Genomic DNA, 21,928 nt, shown 5'->3' with positions numbered 1-21,928 from the left:
CATGATTCAGAGGGCAGGTAGGCAACATGTGTTCAGTGTTCAGCTAGGTACTGTGTACTGCATCTTCCGAGATCTCTGCACTCCCCAGTTATGGCCTCTTGTACATCCCTAATTTTAATCACTCCACCATTGACAGCCATGACTTCAGCTGCTGAGGTAAAGCGTGGCTACCCAACCTGAATCCGGCCAGACCCGACAACATGTGTCGGGTTCGGGTTGGGTCTCTCTTCCCAGTCCAGCATTCGGGCTCGGGTCGGGTCGGGCTGGACGTGGACAGTGTTGCCTAGCTCCAGGAAGTAACCTTCAAATCAACCTTCAGGACATCAAGGCAGGAAACGTGCAGTCCAGACTCCGCACTCAGCAGTAAAGCCTGGCTACCTGACCAAACCCGACTACACGTGTCCAGTTCGGGTCGGGCATTTAAAAAAAATTAAAGGACTTGAGCCCAGGCCGGGTTCGGGTTGGCTGTTGTCGGGTCGGGCCTGGGTCCGGTTTTAATTTTATACCCGAGCCAGGTTTTATACTGAGGCTCTAAGCTCTGGAATTGCCTCACTAAACCTCTCCCTCTGTCAACATCTTTCTCCTTTAAGATGCTCTTTAAAGCTGAAATCTTTGACCGAGCTTTTGGTTACCTGTCCTAATATCTCCTTATGTGGCTCGGTGACAATTTTATTTCGATAGCACTCCTGTGAAGTGCCTTATTACATTCAACGTGCTATGCAAATTCATGTCATTGTTGTTGATGGTGTGGCTTATGATTGGGTGTTTTCACATGGAAATTTTTATCTAAGAACTCTTTCTGTCATTTGCTACCACAGTATGTTGGTACATCAATGTGCACTTCTACCTTTCTGTCATATTTCTCAAACTACAACATGTTTTCATAATGTAGGTTGCCCTCCTAAAATGTACAGAAGTTATATCAATAGTGTTTGTGTATAGATAGAGATTTGCATTCATGGAGATAGAAACTAATGAGGCAAGAGCCACATTGATATGATAGCTTAAACATTTTGTTTAATTTAGGAATCATTTGACAAAAGTGGAGAGAACCAGTTAAATGATTCTGTACTACACCACCTGTGGGTAGTGAAGCAGTTTGGTGTTGGATGAAATGATATATTAAAATGGGTAACACTTGTACAGGGAACAGTTGAGCGTAAGTCTGTATATTTTTTTCAGCCTTTCCTTTATCTCTCAGAGATGGCTTACATAAATAAAGGGACAAGACTGTAACAAAGCTATCCAACTTGTAGTGTAGTGGTGGTGACTTCACCTTTAAGAGACCAGACCACTGATGCAACTGATGACATCATCAGACATATATAAGGAGGAGACACCATTTTGAGATATACACTCAACATGTGGTTTGCAGACAGAGTATACACAAGCAAGTGAGGAAAAGACCGGGACCTGAGTTCAGGCAATGTAGATTAGTAAATAAATAGTGTCTGTGTTGAATCTGAATGTAAAGTCTATGGTTATCATTTCATGACTCAAGAAAACACATCACAACTGTTACTGGAAGCAATGATGATACTAATCTTCAATACTTAGCCATGTCCATGATTGTCTAAAACAGGTACAATATGAAGATTGCTCCTATAAAGAATAAAAACTAAACAGTATGTTGCATGTGATTTTTAATGCTATTAGGGTTGACAGAAAACACTTAAACTCTTCTCCCTCAATTCTGAAATAAATAGAATACAGAATAAAATGTATCTAATTCCTCATGTTTCAACTAAAAGTAACTAAGATCTGATCTTGCTTAGATATATAGGGGGACAATTTCCACTGCACTAGAAGTATGGCAAAATCAAACTTGTGTTTGGGCCAACTTTTCTCTAGTTATGTGGGCTCTCTGGAGTTATTCTGGTGGATGGGGAGAAGAAATTGGGAATGGAGCCATTTTAGCAACTTCCTGTCACCTGCTGCCAATGCCCAGATTTCCCATCAGGTGACATCAGATGTTCAATACGTAATCCTAAAGATGATGTGCTTCCCACAATTTCCATCATAGCAATGCTGGATTCTGGAGTTGTCTTTCATTCCTGGTATACAAAATTGTATGTGGTTTTTGTGGTGGGTGCAGGAGGTGGGGTGGAATTTAAATTTTTAAATATCCTGAATCGAGTGCCATCGGTTGTTTACACACCCTCAGCCCCCACGTTTTTCAAATAAGTGTTAAAGTATTTTGTTGGTTGCCCCAAGTTTTGAAGCAGCAATTTCTCTCCTTCCTATGAGGTGGGATCCCTGATGATGTGGGTGGAAATGCCACTGGGAGACTGTGAAAAGTGGGTCTGATCCTGAGAAAATGGATAGGGGTGAGGGCATAGGGTGAGCAGAGGCCCCACTCCTCCCTTGTCATACTGGTATAAGCACTGGGAGGGAAATTGGTGCAGCTCTTTAAGATTGCTTGGCTACAACTGGCATTTGAAGGAAACCTTTATCCTTTAGAATCTAGCTATACTTGCCCTTTATAAGTGAAGGTCTAAAAGCTTTTGTGTAATCTATATCTGAATTTCACACATCTCTGGCTATGTGCTATTGGTGCTCTGGGAAAATGTGCTTTGGCTACATTAAGCTGCATTTGCACTATCAATTAATCACAGGCAGTAACCATTATTGTTCAAGTAGAAAATCAGTAATTGAACCAACGATTAAGGTGCATTGTGGATTGAATCAAGCCCAATCAAGAGTTTGCATCACTTTCTTTTCCAGTGCTAAATGTGTGTGCTATTAAAGCAAATTTGAAGCAGAGTTTAATTGTTCCCCTCTGTAAGAGAAATGCCTAGTCATAAATCTGCAGTATATCTATACTACATATGAAAGTGGTTTAATTTATTGAACCACTGGAATTCATTAAGAATAACTGACATAATTGCTGGTTTTAGATTTATTGGAAATCAATAATGGTTTTACACGAACTGGCTAAAATGATTAAATTGTATCATGCGTAATATACTTAAATACAGTAACATATTATGTGGGTTTAGATGAGAAGAACTGAACTATGTTGACAAATTAAATGTAATAAAATAACCCACTTCTGCATGACTGAATGCTTCCAGTAAGGAAATGAGTACCCAATGGATAAAGGCAGAGAAAATGTACCAGAACACTTGAATCAGGCCAGCTGTTATGGAATTCAAGGTGATCTGACAGCCAAAATTCCTGATCTATGTGGAGGAGGGAAATTGGTACTCGATTCGTAAATGATTTCCTGTGGTATTGCTCATACAAAGGCTTTATTTAAAATCTGCCCCATCTATCATCACTGTGTCTTTGCTTATTTCCTCCTCTAATTCCTTTTCCTCCTCTTTATTTTTCTCTTTTGCATTCCATTCTTTCTCTCTCCCTCTCTTTGCTCTGTGTTATGCATTTACACTTTGGCCGGGATTTTTTCTGGCGACGGGGGTCTCAATGTCTGGAAAAAGTGATGCCGAGAACCCCACGTCACCTCTCCTCCAGAAGGCCTGCCAAATCTAGTGCCCCTTAATCTAGTCCACTTAAGTGGACAGTGGCAGGCCTTCCACAGCATCAAGGACCCCATCGCCAGAAGTCCCACACTTGGAGAGCTGCTGACCAATCAGAGGCTAACAGCTTTTTTTTTTATTTCCAAAATATACTTTATTCATAAAAATCTGTAAAAATTACATTGCCAAACAGTTTCCAAACAGCACCAAAAAATACAAACATTGCAAGGGAGATCAGTTTCCTTCAATACTGTCATGAGTTTCTTCCCAACCCTTCCGTTTCACAATTGTCATGTCAATTACAGTTTTACATTTACAGCAATTCAGAATATTAACGATATAGTTCGAGGGGTTTCCCATGGATCCAGCCCCTCAGTCTAGCTTGGTGGGGGAACCTTACTGACAGCTGCAGCGCCATCATGGAGGTGGTGGTTGCTGCTGGAGGAGCATCTACTGGAGGTTGAGGAACTTCGCTAGACTCAGTCCACAGGTAGGTCAGGGTGGGAGGTGTCTTGCTGGGTGGGGATCACGGGGGTGAGGGGTGGTGGAACAAGGGAACAGGATTATGGCATTCAGCCCCTCGAGCCTACCCCACCATTCAAATAGATCATGGCTGATCTTCTGCCTCAACACCATTTTCCCGTACTATCCCCATATCCCTTGATATCCTTAATTATCTATCTATCTATCTATCAATCTCTGTCTAGAACATACTCTATGACCAAGCCTCCACAGCCTTCTGGGTTATAGAATTCCAAAGATACACCACCCTCTAAGTGTAGAAATTCCTCCTCATCTCAGTCCTAAATGGCCTATCTCTTATTCTGAGACTGTCCCCTGGTTCTAGACACCCCAGCCAGGGGAAACATCCTTCCTGCATCTACCCTGTTGTGCCCTGTAAGAATTTTGTATGCCTCAATGAGATCACCCCTCATTCCTCTAAACTCTAGAGAATACAGGCCCAGTCTTCTCAATCTCTCCTCATAGGACAATCCCACCATCCCAGGGATCAATCTAGTGAACCTTCTTTGCACTCACTCTATGGCAATATATCCTTCCTTAGGTAAGGAGACCAAAACTGTACACAATACTCCAGGTGCAGTCTCACCAAGGCTCTATACAATTGCAGCAAGACATCTTTACTCCTGTACTCAAATCGTCTTGCAATAAAGGCCAGTATACCATTTGCCTTTGTAATTGCTTGCTGCACCTGCATGTTAGCTTTCTGTGATTTATGAACAAGGACCACCCAGGAATCTTTGAACATAGAATCACAGAAATCATAGAACGTTTAAGGCACAGAAAAAGGCCACTTGGCCCATTGTGTCTGTGCTGGCCGAAAAACAATCCACCTATTCCAATCCCACCTTCCAGCATTTGGTCCATAGTCCTGCAGATTACGGCACTTGGGGTGCATATCCAGACTCCTTTTGAATGAGTTAAGGGTTTCTGCCTCAACTACCCTTTCAGGCAATGAGCTCCAGACCCCCACCACCCTCATCGCCCCTCTAATTTTGCGACCAATGACTTTAAATCTATGCCCCCTAGTCACTGCCCTCTCTGCTAAGGTGAATAGGCCCTTCACCTCCACTCTATCCAAGCCCCTCAATTTTGTACATTTCAATCAGATCTCACCTCAGCCTTCTCTGTTCCAAGGAGAACAACCCCAGCCTATCCAATCTTTCCTCATTGCTGCATTTTTCTAGTCCTGGCCACATCCCTGTAAATCTCCTCTGTACCCTCTCTAGTGCAATTAAATCCTTTCTGTAATGAGGTGACCAGAACTGCACACAGTACTCAAGTTGTGGCCTAACCAATGATTTATACAGTTCCAGCATTACCTCCCTGCTCTTGTATTCTATGCCTCGGCTAATAAAGGAAAAGATTTCATATGCCTTCTTAACCACTTTATCGACCTGTCCTGCTACCTTCAGGGATCTGTGGATATCAATACTTCCCAATCTCTCTCCATTTAAGAAATACTCTGCATTTTTGTTTTTCCTACCAAAGTTGCTAACTTTTCATTTTTCCACATTATATTCCATCTGTCATGTTCTTGCCCAATCACTTAGCCTGTCTAAATCCCCTGAAGCCTCTTTGCATCCTTCTCAGAACTCATTCTCATCTGGTTTTATGTCATCAGCAAGCTTGGAAATATTACGTTTGGACACCACATCCAAATCTTTGATATCGGTTGTGAATAGCTAAGGCCCAAGCACTGATCCTTGCGGTCACAGCCTGCCAACCCAAGAATGACCCATTTATTTCTGCTGTTTCTGTCCGTTAACCAATTCTCAATCCATGCCAATATATTACCCCGCAATCCCATGTGCTCTAACTTTGCTTACTAACCTCCTGTGTGAGATCTTATCAAAAGCCTATAGAAGCTTTTCAGCTGATTTTTGGTTTTCTTTTGCTAGTTTAATTTCATATTCTATTTTCTCAACAGTTTCTTGGTCCTCCTTTGCTGAATTCTAAAATGCTCCCAATTCTCAAGCTTACTACTTTTTTGGCAACTTTATAAGCCTCTTCCTTTGATCGAATACACTCTTTAACTACTCTTTTTAGCCATGGTCGGATCACTTTTCCTGCTGGGTTTTGTGCCTCAAAGGAATGTAAATTTGTTGTAAACCATGGTTAGCCAACCTTTTCAGGCGGAGGGCCGCATTACAATTTTTGCTCGGCCTGGGGGAGGGGGCGCCAGTGAGCAAATTTCGAAAGATAAATGGATTCAAAATTTATCTTACCAATAAAAACAACAACAAATGTGCATTTTTGTGAAGAGACTTTAAATGAGAAGACTAACTTATTGAGTTACGTTCTTTTCACTATATTGAAAACTGATTTAATGACATACCTGGCATTAGTTTTGCTTGCAGCAGTAGTCAATCTCTGCCCGCACACTTGATGTAGCGATGTGGAGTCATCTGGACAGATGTCCATCTTTCAAGAGAGGCCTTGATGTCTCTCCTCCCTCTCCCCATGCTCTGTGTTGAAGTAATCTGAGTTGCTGCTGTGCATCCTGTAGATAATGCATACTGGTAGAGAGGGTGGATATGGGATTTAGTAGCAGGAGCACTGATCAAGCAAACTGTTCTGTCCTGGATGCTGTTTTTGATAATGATGTTTCAAGCACGTGAGGTGTGACAAATGCATGCTAGATGCAAGATTTATGTACAGAAGTGGTGCAAAAACACTTATGCAGAACCTTTAACATAGTAAAACCTTCCAAAATACTTCACAGGAGCGTTATCAAACAAAATCTGATGCACAGCCGCATAAGGAGTTATTAAAACAGGTGGGTTTTAAGGAGTATCTTAAAAGAAGAGAAATGTAGAGTTTAGGGAGGGAATCCCACAGTTTAGGGTCTAGGCATTTGAAAGCATGGCCACAATGGTGGAGCAATTAAAATCAGGGATGCTCAAGAGGCCAGAATTGGAGGTGCACAGAGACCTATGAGGGTTGTAGGGCTGAAGGAGGTTACATAATCTAGCATCTATCACACCTGTGACAAGTTACACCCAGGCAGGACCAGAACCGATGTCCTCGCAGGGGCATTTGCTTCTGCTGTTGAGGAGGATTTAAACTAGATTGGCAGGGGGATGGGAACCTGAGCGGGGAGACTGAGGAGGAGTAAACAAGGATAGAAACGAATGACAGGAAACAAAACGGCAAAAGTGGAAGGCATAGAAATCAAGGGCAAGAAACAAATAGGGCCATTGTGCAAAATAATGCTAGGATGACTAAGAATCTTAAAAAGACAAGCTTAAAGGCATTGTATCTCAATGTGCAGAGTATTCGCAATGAGGTAGTTGCATTAACTGAGCAAATAGATGTAAATGGATACGATATAGTTGCGATTATGGAGACTTGGCTGCAGGGTGACCAAGGATGGGAACTGAACATCCAAGGGTATTCTACATTTAGGAAGGACAGGCAAAAAGGGAAAGGAGGTGGAGTACCGTTGTTAGTAAAAGGCAATCAATACAATAGTGAGGAAGGATATTAGCTCAGAATCCTGATGTGGAATCTATGGCTGGAGTTAAGAAACACCAAGGGGCAGAAAACGGTGGGGGTTGTATATAGACCTCCAAACAGCAGTGGTGATGTAGAGGATGGCATTAAACAGGAAATTAGAGACACATTCAATAAGGGTACAACTGTAATTATGGGTGAGTTTAATCTATATGAGTATAGATTGGGCAAACCAAATTATCAATATTACTGTAGAGGAGGAATTCCTGGAGTGTGTATGTGATGATTTTGGACCAATACGTTGAGGAACCAACTAGAGAACAGGCCATCCTAGACTGGGTATTGTGTAATGAGAAAGGATTATTTAACAATCTTGTTGTGCAGGGTCCCTTGGGGAAGAGCAACCATAACATGATAGAATTCTTCTTTAAGATGGAGAGTGAGAGAATTGATTCCGAGACTAGGGTCCTGAATCTAAATAAGGGAAACTATGAAGGTATGAGGTGTGAGTTGGCTATGATAGGTTGAGGAATGTTACTTAAAGGGTTGACAATGGATAGGCAATGGCTAGCATTTAAAGAGCGCATGGATGAATTGCAACAATTGTTCATATCTGTCTGGCACAAAAATAAAACAGTGGCTCAACTGTGGCTTACAAAAGAAATTAGGGATAGTATTAGATCCAAGGAGAAGAAATATAAAAATTCTAGAACAAGCAGCAAACCTGAGGATTGGGAGCAGTTGAGAATTCAGCAAAGGAAGACAGAGGGATTGATTAAGAAGAGGAAAATTAGAGTATGAGAGTAAGCTTGCAGAGAACAAAAAAACTGACTGTAAAAGCTTCTATAGGTATGTGAAGAGAAAAGGATTAGTGAAGACAAATGTAGGTCCCTTACAGTCAGAAATGGGGGAATTTATAATGGGGAACAAAGAAATGGCAGACCAGTTAAATACATACTTTGGTTCTGCCTTCACAAAGGAAAACACAAATTACCTCCCAGAAATGTTGGGGAACATAGGGTCTAGTGAGAAGGAGGAACTGTATGAAATCAATATTACTAGGGAAATGGTGTTAGGGAAATTGACAGGATTGAAGGCCTGATAATCTACATTGCAGATTACTGAAGGAAGTGGCCCTAGAAATAGTAGATGTATTGCTGGTCATTTTTCAAAATTCTATAGACTCTGGAACAGTTCCACTGGATTGGAGGGTAGCTAATGTAACCCCACTATTTAAAAAAGGAGGTAGAGAGAAAACGGGGAATTATAGACTGGTTAGCCTGACATCAGTAGTGGGGAAAATGCCGTTATAAAAGAAGTAATAGCAGAGCGCTTGGAAAACAGTGACAGGATCGGACAAAGTCAACATGGATTTACGAAAGGGAAATCATGCTTGATAAATCTTTTGGAATTTTTTGAGGATATAACTAGTAGAATAGATAAGGGAGAACCAGTGGATGTGGTGTATTTGGACTTTCAGAAAGCTTTCGATAAGGTCCCACGCAAGAGATTAGCGTGCAAAATTAAAGCACATGGGATTGGGAGTAAGGTACTGACATGGATAGAGAACTAGTTGGCAGACAGAAAACAGAGTAAGAATAAACAGGTCTTTTTCCGAGTGGCAGGCAGTGACTAGTGGGGATCAGTGCTAGGACCCCAGCTATTCACAATATATATTAATTATGTGAGGGAATTAAATTTAATATATCCAAGTTTGCAGACAACAAAGTTGGGTGGGAGTGTGAGCTGTGAGGAGGATGCAGAGAAGCTCCAGTGTGATTTGGACAGGTTGAGTGGGCAAATACATGGCAGATGCAGTATATGTGGATAAATGTGAGGTTATCCACTTTGGAAGCAAAAACAGGAAGACAGATTATTATCTGAACGGCGATAGATTGGGAAAAGGGGAGGTGCAGCAAGACCTGGGTGTCCTTGTGCACCAGTCGCTGAAAGTAAGCATGCAGGGGCAGCGGGCAGCTAAGGCAAATGGTATATTGGCCTTCATAGCGAGCAGATTAGAGTACAGGGGCAAGGGTGTCTTGCTGCAATTGTTCAGGGCCTTGGTGAGACCACACCTTGAGTATTGTGTACAGTTTTGGTCTCCTTATCTGAGGAAGGATGCTCTTGCTATGGAGGGAGAGCAGCGAAGGTTCACCAGACTGATTCCTGGGATGGCAGGACTGACACATGAAGAGAGATTAGGTCGATTTGGCTTGTATTCGCCAGAGTTTTGAAGAATGAGAGGGGATATCAGACACCTACAAAATTCTAAAAGGACTGGACAGACTGGATCAGGAAGGATGTTCCTAATGGCGGGGGAGTCCAGGACCAGGGATCACAGTCTAAGGATAAGGGGTAGGCCATTTAGGACTGAGGTGAGGAGAGATTTCTTCACCCAGAGTGGTGAACCCATGGAATTCTCTACCACGGAAAGCAGTTGAGGCCAAATCATTAAATATATTCAAGAGTTAGATATAATTCTTGGGGCTAAAGGGATACGGGGAAAAAACAGGAACAGGGTACTGAGTTTGGATGATCATCCATGATCGTATTGAATGGTGGAGCAGGCTCGAAGGGCTGAGTGGCCTACTCCTGCTCCTATTTTTCTGTTTCTAAGTCTTTTACATGCAAAAAATGTCTTTTTTCCCCCCAGGAACCCCTATACAATCAAATACCATTTACTTCACTGGGTCAATTTTAACCTTACTCGCCATGTGATTGGATGGACTGCTGATCTTACACCAACCCAATCTTACTCTCCATTTTCGTTAGAGTGTAAAAACAGCATTGCACCTGCTTGTGACAACTTCACCTGCCCACTGGGAAACTAAGATTGCACCCACTGCCAGTACATTTTTTATTCACTTCTTTCCAAACCATTTACCTAGTCATGTGCACCCCTCTGTCACTGCCACACCCCGGCACTCGCCTTGCATTGCACTAACTCCAACTCACTGAGCTACATCAAGGGCAAGCCAATATCTAGTGAATAATCTATTTAATATTACTCTTGCTCTGCACCAACATTCAAGTGTTAATGAATAAAAATAACTCTTGTCAGCTATTTCCAATAAGGGCCCAATTTTAACTGACTCAAAACTTAGTCACTTACACATAGTTAAAGTCTGGCCCATTCTTTTGGTGGAAAGGTAATAACTAATATTCTTTTGGTATGTAATCTATTTGTAAGACTCACAGGACTACAAGTAATATCCAAAGGAAATGTGGGTTTTATTGGAACTTAACTGGAACAAACAGCTATTGCATGAGCCACATCTAAACACATCTTGCTCTGTTGGCTTCACCCACAACTGGTCACGTGTGACACGGCTTCACTTCCTCTTCACTTACAACTCCTTAAGGTGGTCAGCTCCTTAAAGTCATCCCTGAAAAGTGACAACCCTGTTGGACCCATTCTGATGGCTTGCATCATTCCTGTAACCCTGCAAGATCAAGCATCTCCCCAGTGTTGCCTGTATTCCAGCTATGAGCCCTCAGTCTCATGCTTCTGCCATTATGTAACTTTTTTTTGTCAAATCATAGCTGGATTTAAGCTGGCATGGTCCAGTTTAGTTGTAACAATGTATCAACTGGCAAAATGTGGAACAACATAAGGATCAAAACCAAAGAAGCTTGTTATCTTGCTTCTTTAAACAAATATTTTCTTCTGTCTTATTTTATTGATGAAGCAGAACTGAATAAAAATGAGCACATTGCTGGTGAAAAAAGACGACCATTCACATAAATAGAGTGTTACTCCTATCCAAAAAAAAAAGGCTTTGTATAAAGTAAAGTGACGAGGCCAATTTAACTTGTTCAAACATTGTTCAAGTTCATGCATGAAAAGCTCAAACTGAATTACCCACAATATTAATTAATTGCAAAGGGACTATTTAAATCTGGGTCGAGACTGTGTTACGACCAGGTGAGAAAGAGGTCTAGGGTTCCCTTTCAGCCTTCACGTAGTCTTATCGTAACAGGGTTTAATTTTAAACACATTGTGTTTTAAGCTCCCCCTTGGTGAATCCTTGTTCATTGCTTTCCAACTATAAGGCAAAGAAACCAGCACAAGCAGGTTTTCTTGGATTTAAAGAACAAATTGAAAATTATTAAATTTAAGCTCTAATTTGGTTGACACCTATTGATACACATTGCGCCCAAGCTAGCATGCATACTAGCAATACACACATGCAAATAGAGACAGAAAAGAGCAGAAGAAAAATAACGTGGAAAGGTTTGAGGCAATATCTGAAGAGTGTTACTGTTCTTCGAACTCACTGTAGAGTCCTTGATTATAGATAGATCTTGCTTTTCGTTGGGGCCCAGTATTCTTTTTAAACCTTGTTTGCTGTAGGAGATTTTTCTCTCTTGGGTTCATGTGTCTTCAGTGGATTCAGAGTCTTGTGAGAAAGAGATGGGAGCAGACAGGAGAGATCTTTAGTCCAGGAGAAAACAACAGTCTTTTTCAGTTCAAACTCTGTGGCTAGTTCAGAAGACCCTGGAACAGCCAGTTAGTCATGTGACCAGCTGGTCTAACCAGTCCTGGACTGTATCGCTTTAGCAGGCTCTGGAATGCTCCTCTTACATACAATACCTGGTGATCAAGGTCCATTGCAGGTTGAATGTAAGGGAATGGTCCTTATTCCTTCTGAGCACTGTCTGTTAATATGTAAATATCTTTTCCAGCCATGGCTGATCTGTTTAACAAGTAATTTCCTTGCTCCCACGACAGTTTAAAATCAATGTTCATGACAAAATTAATGTGCCTCATTCTTGGCAGGTGGGGGCCTAGCATGACATCTGTATAGAGCAGTGTTTTACTTGGGAGCATAGTTTTAGTAGCCATTTCTCCAGCTGTGTATTTTGCTATGTATCAATAGCAGCAGTAGAAGGAAAGGGTAGCTTCATAATGCAGATGGAATAGTCAGCTGTCCCTCAATTCAAGGACCATGTCTATTCAGGATAGCGAGTTTCTGCCATGTGACTGAGCAAGCTGATTTTCGACCTGTGGATCACTGGACACATGGGGCAGGATGTCCCATCAGGTAGTGCGATCTGGAATGCAGGATTTGCTTCCTTTTCTTCTCTGCTGTCTCACCACTTCATTAAGACGTTGGGACTTGAAGCATGATGCAGCTGGACAAGTTGTGGCCATTCTGAGCAATTGGTAGCAAGCTCCTCCCAGTCTTTAAGGTCAATGGAGTTACGCTTCAAGAAGAGCTTTCAGGGTGTCTTTGAAACATTTTGTTTGCATCCTTGTGTGCAGAGGGAATGAGATGCGTGATTCACAGCTAGAACTACCCCAGGCAATATATCTCTAACAACTATGTTGGAGCCCTGGGCATGATTGAAGAAGAGCAGTGTGAGTAATGTAACGACTGAGGTGGGAACAATGCACTGTCAATTCAGTCCCAATACTCCACAGGTCGCAGCATATTAAAGTTTTCCTACCTACCAGAAATTATCCAAGTTAAACACTTTAGTAACCACACCCCCCCCCTAAATAAAAATAGACCAAACCAGGTATCTTTAGACAATGAATTAACTATTTATTAAACTAAATTTTAAACACTATTAAGATAAATTTGTCTAAAGACCTTATAACTTAAATATTCCAACTCTCCCATTCACCCATACATTCGAAAATTAACGGTTAACCGGTTTTAAAAATGGTTAACAAATTCTGTTAAGTATAAATAAACACCTAGGTTATAAGTCTTTGTGGGTTACGTTCCTGATGGGTGAGGTATCCTAGTGTTAAAAAAAATCAGATGCCACTCAAAGTCTCCACATGAAGTCGATGAAAGTCTTTTCTTGATTGACATTCAAAGCACTTCAGCTGCAGCAGGCGTGTCACAGTTCTTTCAACACTATTTATAATGACTGGTCTATTATTTGGATTTTAAAATTGGTAGATTTCAGTTGAAACTTACTGCAAATTCCAGAAAACAGAATCAGTCAAGGGAGTGTCAATCTTGAAGCAAAGACTCTTTGATTGGAAGTAAAGAAAAAGAATTTTGATACCACCAGCAATACAAATGTTCTCTTCCAAAAGAATTTTTTTCCTTAAGCAATTAACAGAGCCTGTAGCTCATTGTAGAATTTCTGCTGAGAATGTTCTTTCAAGGCATGCATGCTTCACTGGTATATCTCAAAACTGGTTTCAGCCAGTCACTGCACACAGTCAAATGGAAACATTATACCATGTGACCTCCTCACACTCCTACTGTTGCCTAGGTAACCTGTGCAGCTGGTACACCGTGCCTCTTAGTTTTAAACAGAGTCTTAAAGGCATGCCATTTCAAAGAGGAGAAAAAAAATAGTTCAGTGACACATCCGCCCTTGGTGAAATGAAACACCATTCTTAAAATGTGTTTCTTTACAATGCAAAAAATAGAATCTGGGAAAAAAAATCTAACATTTTTCACATTCGTGCCCCAATTCACTCTTCTAATAATCTACATAATCTACAGAACTTTCTCTAGGTCATCACCATCCATGTAACTTAACATGGTTAAATTCATGACAAATCGTCGGCAATAATACTTTTTTCCCTGAAATGTGTACAATTTTCAAATGATAAGGCTGTAACAAAAAACTCCATCTAAAAATTCTAGCATTTTGGTTTTTAAACTTTTCCACAAATGTCAATTTGGGGTTATGGTCAGTGTATATTAGTGTTTCTTTATAGTCTTGGCGGACATATATTTTAAATGTTTGAGAGCCAGCAAAACTCCGAATGTTTTTCCAGTGGAATACTTTTTTGATGGCAATTTAGTTTTCTTAAAGTACCCTACTGGCTTCTCTATGTCCAATTCATCATCCTGCAATAGGACAGCACCAACCCCCAGGTCACTAGCTTCGATCGCTATTTTAATGGGGTTAGCAAAATTTGGAGCAGCCAACATTGTTTCATTAATTAACATTGCCTTTAGCTTTTCAAAAGCTGCCTGGCATTCATCTGACCATACTAATTTGTTTTTTATTTCTAGCAAGTCAGTTAATGGAGCAGCCACAGTACTAAAATTCCATTCAAATTTCCTGTAAAAACCACACATCCCCAAAAACCTCCATCTCTCATTTAGATTTAGGGATAGGGAAATCCATTAAGGCTTATACCTTTGCCATTTTTGGCAATACTTGTCCTTGCCACACTATGTGTCCGAGGTAAGTTACCCTTGCTTTTCTGAATTTGTTTTTTGCCAGATTTATCACTTGAGTCCCCTGCTTTTAGTTTTTTAAACAGAATTTTTAGCTGGTTTAACTGTTCTTGCCAAGTGTTGCTGTATATTAGTACATCATTGAGATACACAACACAGTTGGGAACATGGGCTACCACCTGATTCGTTAATCTTTGAACGGTGGCTGGGGCATTTTTTAGCCTGACTGGCATCACCCAGCACTGATAAAGACTGTCAGGTCTAACAAAAGCTGATATCTCTTTGGCTTGAGGAGTCAAAGGAATTTGCCAGTATCCCTTTAACAAGTCAATATTGGTAAGAAACCTAGCACTGCCCACTCTGTCGATACAGTCTTCTAAACGAGAAATTGGGTAGGAGTCTGCCTTTGTTACCACACTGACATTTCTGTAGTCTAGGCAAAATTGGGCCGATCCGTCAGATTTAGACATTGAGACCACCAGTGAATTCAAGCTGCTCTGACTAGGCTCAACTAAGCTGCCCTCCAGCATGCATTGAATCTCTGCTTTTACTTGGGCCTGTCTGTCTGGATTGAAGTGGCAAGGACGTTGTTTTAAAGGAATGGTTTCCTTATATCCATATCGTGTGGTTAAGGTTGTACATCCTGGCTTATCCAGACTCTTTTAAATGTTGTGAAAGCCTCGTTAGGTCTTCATATTGTTTTGCCTCTAAGTGCAAAAGCAAGTTGTCCAATTTTCCTCGCCATTCTATATTCGCTAACCTGATAGTTGGATGATCAATCTGAGAATTGTCTAGGCCTCCTTCTGCCTCATCCTCACTATCCTTTTCCTTCTCAACCGTCCATTACCTGACATGCCTGTACTGGCATATCCTCCTCCCTGCGATAATATTTCTTTAACATCTTGATGTGACACAACCGGTTATTCTTCCGGTAGTCCGGGGTGTCAATCAAGTAATCTACTTTACCCACTCTTTTGATCACTCTATAAGGGCCTCTAAACCATGCTTTTAATGGTTCCCCCTGTAATGGTAATGACACCAATACTTCATCCCCTGGTTGAAAATTGCATTCTTGTCTGCCCATTTTTTCATATTGGCTTGGGATGCTTTAAGGTATTCCTGAGCCCTACAAAACTGCTTTGCATCCTTTGTAAGGCATGGCCAGTAATGTTGGCTTATATGTAATTTGGTCTTCTGAATTCCCCTATATCCTGCAAAAGGAATGTCATGTGCTAACCTTAATAATCCCTGGCGATATTTAGGTGGTACCACTATCTGTTTAACAACTGTCCAGTCTTCATCCGCAGGTCTATGTGGTGGTCTCGATTTCACCCTCAAAACCCTGTTTGCCATATAATAGCCTTCTAGAGCTCCTTTTGCCTCAACTTCTGTCAGAGCTGTCTGTGCTATTCAGTATAACTCTGGATCAGCTTGCTGTGCTGCAATTATAAAAGATCTGTTAAACATCTCATTTGGATTATCTACATCCCCAAATAAGGTTTCAGATCCTTGGCTATCTGTTTGTGGTGCTGATTTTACCTCCAATAATGGATCCTGTTTAGCCATTTCTTAGGTGACTATACATGCAGGAAATATTCCTGTAACTTGTTCCTGTAATTGTTCCATTTCCCTAACTTCACTTGGTTCCTCTGTAATTATAGAAGAAACTGATACTTTTGATCCAGCCAAATCATTTCCTAGGACTAGGTCAATTCCCTCTACTGGCAAACTGGACAACGTCTGCAGTTACTATCCCAGATATTAAGTCACACTCTAGGTGTACTTTATATAAAGGTACTATATATACTCCCCACCAATTCCATTAACTAAAACTTTAGTATTCAAGCTGCTCTCTGGAAACGTTGTATTTTTCCCCAGCAAGAGTCTTTGGGTTGCTCCTGTATCCCTGAGTATAATAGGTTTTCCTGCCTCACTTAAAGGATATGGACTTACTTTCCTCTTTGACAAAAATTCTTACTAACCTTCGAGTATCTTATTCTTAACCTCTACATTCACTTTAGTTTTTGTATCTGGTTTTAGAGCTACCATTAAAGCTATAGCTTGGTCTGCTATATTGAGTCTGTTCCTCTGCATTAGCTTTGCACACCCCAACAAGTCCTATGGGTTTACCTCGCAATTTCCAGCATTCTGAACGAAGATGACCCATATTGTGGCAATGATGACATTTCGCTTTGCCAACCTTACTTCTACTCTCAGCACTTTCCTTTCTGGCCTGAGGAGGTGAACCTGGGTATTCCCAACTGTTCCATCTTGTCCCTGGCGACTTGCCTTCCTTTCACTCTCCCACTTTCTATCCTTCTCAGGTTTATGGGGGTGACGGACAAAATGCTTTGGCTTATTCATAAGCTCAAAATCATTAGCAATTTCTGGTGTTTGCCTAACTTTCAAAACTTTTCAGGTTATCTACATGAGTTCTCGCTACTGAAGGAATTGAATTTTTAAACTCTTCCAAGAGAATTGATTCTCGAAGTTTCTCTTATGTGGTTTCCATCTTTAATGCCTGGATACAGGCATTAATTTGCTTCACCCTCTCAAATTCTATATACGTCTGCCCAGCCAATCTCTAAGTTCCAAAACTTCTGCCAGTGAGCTTCAGGGACTAACTCATGCAGCGAGAATAGCCTTTTTTGCCATCTCATTATCTGCAGAGGCCTCTTCAGGAAGCATGGCATAAACTTTGAGCTCTGAATATCAACCTGCTTTGCATAAACAGTGACCAGCTTTCCATCAGCCATTTCAACTGTTTGGCTATTTTTTCAGATGATATGAAAAATGCCTCTATGTCCCTTTCCTCAAATTTAGGAAGCGCCTGTATAAATTTAAACAGCTTGTCGCTGGTTCCTGGGCTGAATTCAGATTCTTCCTGACCCGAATTTTCCCTGGAGTCAAGACCACCCCTTTGTCTTAGTTCTGTATCTCTTAACCTAAATTCCCGCTTTCTCCCTTTCCAAGTTCAAGTGTTCTTAATTCATTTTCAGCCTCAAATTTTTTCGTTTCTAACTGAATCCTAACCAATATCACTGCTTCATTCTCTAACTTACCACTTTCTTGTACCTGATCTTCTAATTTTAAATGTTGGGCTATAAGGTCAATTATCTCTGCTTTTTTAGCACCTGATTTCAATTCTAACCCCAATTGTGCTGCCAATTCTGTTAGTTTATTCTTAAAGTACTCAAGTCACTGAGGGACACATTCTCCTTTCCCAGAAAAACTGCTGCAATTGCTAATGCCATTCTGATGATAGAGACTGTACCCTATTATACAAGAAACCTGGTTCCTTTTATTTTTCTTTCAAATGATTACTCCCCTTATAATTCATGTAATTGGTGTTAGATTTGGATTCCAACAATTGAGCACCCCAATTAATATGATCCCAGATGCGAGAGCAATTGATATGATCCCAGAGATGAGCAATTAATATGCCAGATGCAAGACCCAATTTGTTATCCCAGAGACGAGCCCCCAATTAATGTTGCGACTGAGGCAGGAGCAATGCACTGTCAGTTCAATCCCAATACTCCACAGGTCACAGCATATTAAAGTTTTCCCACCTAGTGGAAATTAGCCAAATTAAACTCTTTAGAACCCCCCCCCCACCAGAATAAAATACACAAAACCAGGTATCTTTAGACAACAAGTTAATTATTAATAAACAATCTTAAACACTATTAAGATAAATTTGTCTAAAGACCTGAAAACTTATTTATTCCAACTCCCCCATTCACACACATATATTCGAAAACTAATGGTTAATCGGTTTTTAAAAATTGTTAAAAAATCAGGTGTTTAAGAATAAATAAACTGGGTTATAAGTCTTTGTGGGTTACATTCCTGATGGGTGAAGTATCCTAGTGTAAAAAAAAAAATCAGATGCGACTCAAAGTCTCCACGAATTCGATGACAGTCTTTTCTTGATTGACATTCAAAGCACTTCGGCTGAAGCAGGCGTTACACAGTTCTTTCAACACAAGTATAACAACGGGTCTATTACTTAGATTTTAAAATTGATAGATTTCAGTCAAAACATTTACTGCAAATTCCAGAAAACAAAATCAATCGAGAGTCAATCTTGAAGCAAAGACTCTTAGATTTGAAATAAAGAAAAGGAATTTTGCTACTTCCAGCAATACAAATGTTCTCTTCCAAAATAATTTTTTCCCCATAGGCAATTAACACAGCCTATAGCTCATTGTAGAAATTCTGCTGAGAATTCTCTTCCTTCAAGGCAAGCACACTTCACTGGTGTCTCTCAAAACTGGTTTCAGCCAGCCCCTGCACACAGTCAAATTGAAACATTATACCATGTGACCTCCTTACTCTCTTGTTGCCTAGATAACAGGTGCAGTTGGCATACTGTGCCTTTTAGTTTTTAAAGGCACACTGTTTCAAACAGAGGAGAAAAAATAGTTCAGTGACAGTAAGCTCAGGCCTAGTAAGGAGGCTGCTAATGACATATTGTTGATAATTGGGGTATGGGCATCGCTGGCTCGGCCAGCATTTATTTCTCACCCCAAAAGTTTGTGGCAACCTGTTTTGTTGAACTGTTACAGTCCGTGTGTTGAAGATGCTCCCACAGTGCTGCTAGTTAGAAAATGCCAGGGTTTTGACCCAGTGACTGTGAAGGAATGGCAATATTTCGAAGTCAGTATGGTGTGTGGCTTGGAGGGAAACTTGCAGGTGGTTGTGTTTCCATGTGCCTATTGCCTTTATCCTTCTAGGTGGTAGAGGTTGCAGGTTTGGGCAGTGCTGTCGAAGCCTCAGTGAGTTGCTGCAGTACATCTTGTAAATATACACAGTGCATCATAGTGCACCAGTAGTGGAAGGAGTGAATGCTTAAGGTAAAGGATGAGGTGCCAATCAAATGGGTTACTTTGTCCTGGATGGTGTCAAGCTGCTCGAGTGCTGTTGGGGCTGCACTCATCCAAGCAGAGTATTCTATCACACTCCTGACCTAAACCTTGTAGGTGTTGGAAAGGCTTTTGGGAGTAAAGAGGTGAGTTACTTGCCACTCTGATCAAAGAGGATCTGTAACTCATTCCAGGCACCTCCTGCTGCTGTGCATAGTTCACAAAGGAGGTAATTGAAGCTCTATATAGTTAGATACCTAATTTTATGACCAGGTGAGAGAGGAGTCTAGGGGTTCCCCCTCAGCCTTTTCCTCGTTTGGCCATAACAGGGTTTAATTTTTAAAACACCATGTTTTTAACTTCCCCTCAGTGAATCCTTGTTCACTGCTTCCAATTATAATACAAAGAAATCAACCAGACAGGCTTTCTTAAACTTACATCTTTCTTGTTTAAATCTATTAACCTTAAAACTCTACTTTGGTTAAAACTACTAAAAATACATGACGTGACCACGCTAGCATGTGTATGCGATAAACCCATATGCAGATATAGACAGAAAAGGAGAATGAATCAAGGGGAAAGATTTAAAGCAATAGCTGGAGTTCATTTACTGTCTTTTGTGTTTGATGTAAAGTCTTTGCAGTTAAAACTTGCCATCTCGTTGGGGCCTTGTGCACACTTCCAAAGTTGTTTCGTTGGTTTTTTTGTCATGAGGCTTCATTTCTTCTGTGGGTCCCAGTCTTTGTGAGAGAGAGAGAGAGACTCCTCCAGTTCAGTTGCAGTCTCTTTTTTCTGTGTGGCACAATTCAAACCAAACCTGGGCCAGCAGGCCAGTCATGTGACTAGCCCCTTTTTTGGAATAACCTGCCTGGCAAGGTTTGTTGAATCTTTCAATCTTAATAGACATCCTCAGTAGGGGGCTGGAATGCTGACTTCCATACGTTCAATGTCTTTTGATCAAAATCCATTTAGTTAATTGAATCAGGGAGCAGTTCCATTGTCTTCTCCAGGTAACTGTCTCCTAGAATGCAAATGTTTCCAGCCACTGTCTTTTTGGAATGCAGGTTCAGCCATGTTTTCAGTCCAGGAGGAGTTTAAAATGAATGTTCCATATGATAAAATTGATATGCCTCATTCTTGGCAGCTATAGTTTTCCTCACACCTAGTTATAGGAGGTTCAGCATTGACATCATTCAGCAGCAGACACAGCCAAAGTTTAACAAGATTGGTAGCTTTTCTAAGATACTCGGCAGTCATTGATAATGTGCATGTAGCCATTCAAACAAAAAACAATTTCTGCTTGTGTGCTGTGAACCTCTGTGTACTTGAGGCTGAGTTTTCCTGTGGGTGTCTGGAGCCATTTCCAGGTCCTGACCCCTCTGGTATCTAGCGTCTGCCCCAACATGATTTTATCGGAGGTGGCCAATTAACAGGCATCCCAATTAGGGATGGCAAGTGGTTTCCAGAGGGATAGCATAGGACACAGCAGCCCCCTCCAATGGAGGCTGGCAGCCACCACCATGAGAGAAGTGGGAATGCTGCTGTGGGCCAGACTGATGGAGTGGTAGGGAGGCACTGCAGCTGGCATTAGCATCTGTGGAGCAACTGAAAAGTTACATGCGTATGGCCATAGGAGACCTCCGTCTCTACAATTTCAGAACACAATGGCAAGGCTGTATATGGGCAGACAGCAGCTTTGCTATTCGCTGCTAATGAGCTCTTCAACAGCAGTTGGCCCATGTGCCATTTGCAAAATTTCAACTCTTTTCAGAAATGGGGCTAATTGCCCTTTTTAAGTGCCTGAATTGGCTGCCATGGGGGTAGCTGCTGCCACTGGGAACCTATCTCCAAATTGCTTGGATGTAGGAAGATGTCATAGAGCTGACTCAGTGTCTGGCATTTCAAATCTCCTCAGCCCTCCCACTCCCACACGCCCCCCCCAACCCCCCTACCCCCCCCCACCCCCCACCCCGCAACCAATGACATTTGTCTCCAAAGTCATCTTCATCTCAGCCTAGTTGTCCTTTACTGGAATCTTCCCAGTCCCTTGGAGGTATTGTTGGACACGGGGATGCTGGGAAAGTAGTGGTAAACCCTGTCCAGGATGGCTCCTGGTGTGGTCTCGTCTCTGGGTGAGTTTCTCCTGCAGGCTGCCGCAGGAATTGGCAAACCCCACCTTGATGGAGGCAGGCAGGCAATTGATGTAATTAAGGCTTCCATCAAGGACCATTTTCTGACAATGGAATTTGCACACACGTGTTCCCTGCTGTTTCGGGAGCCTGGCTACTCCTTGGAGGTGGCCTCTTGACAGGAGGTTGGAGGGCCATTGGAGGCTGAATGCAATGCTGGTGACAAGGAACCACAGAGCTCAGGTCTTTTTTTTTATTCATGGGATGTGGGTGTCACTGGCCAGGCCAGCATTTATTGCTCATCCCTAATTGCCCTT

Source organism: Heterodontus francisci, chromosome 1 (assembly GCF_036365525.1).
Source record: "Heterodontus francisci isolate sHetFra1 chromosome 1, sHetFra1.hap1, whole genome shotgun sequence".
NCBI lineage: Eukaryota > Metazoa > Chordata > Chondrichthyes > Heterodontiformes > Heterodontidae > Heterodontus > Heterodontus francisci.
Note: the sequence above shows the minus strand (reverse complement) of the source record.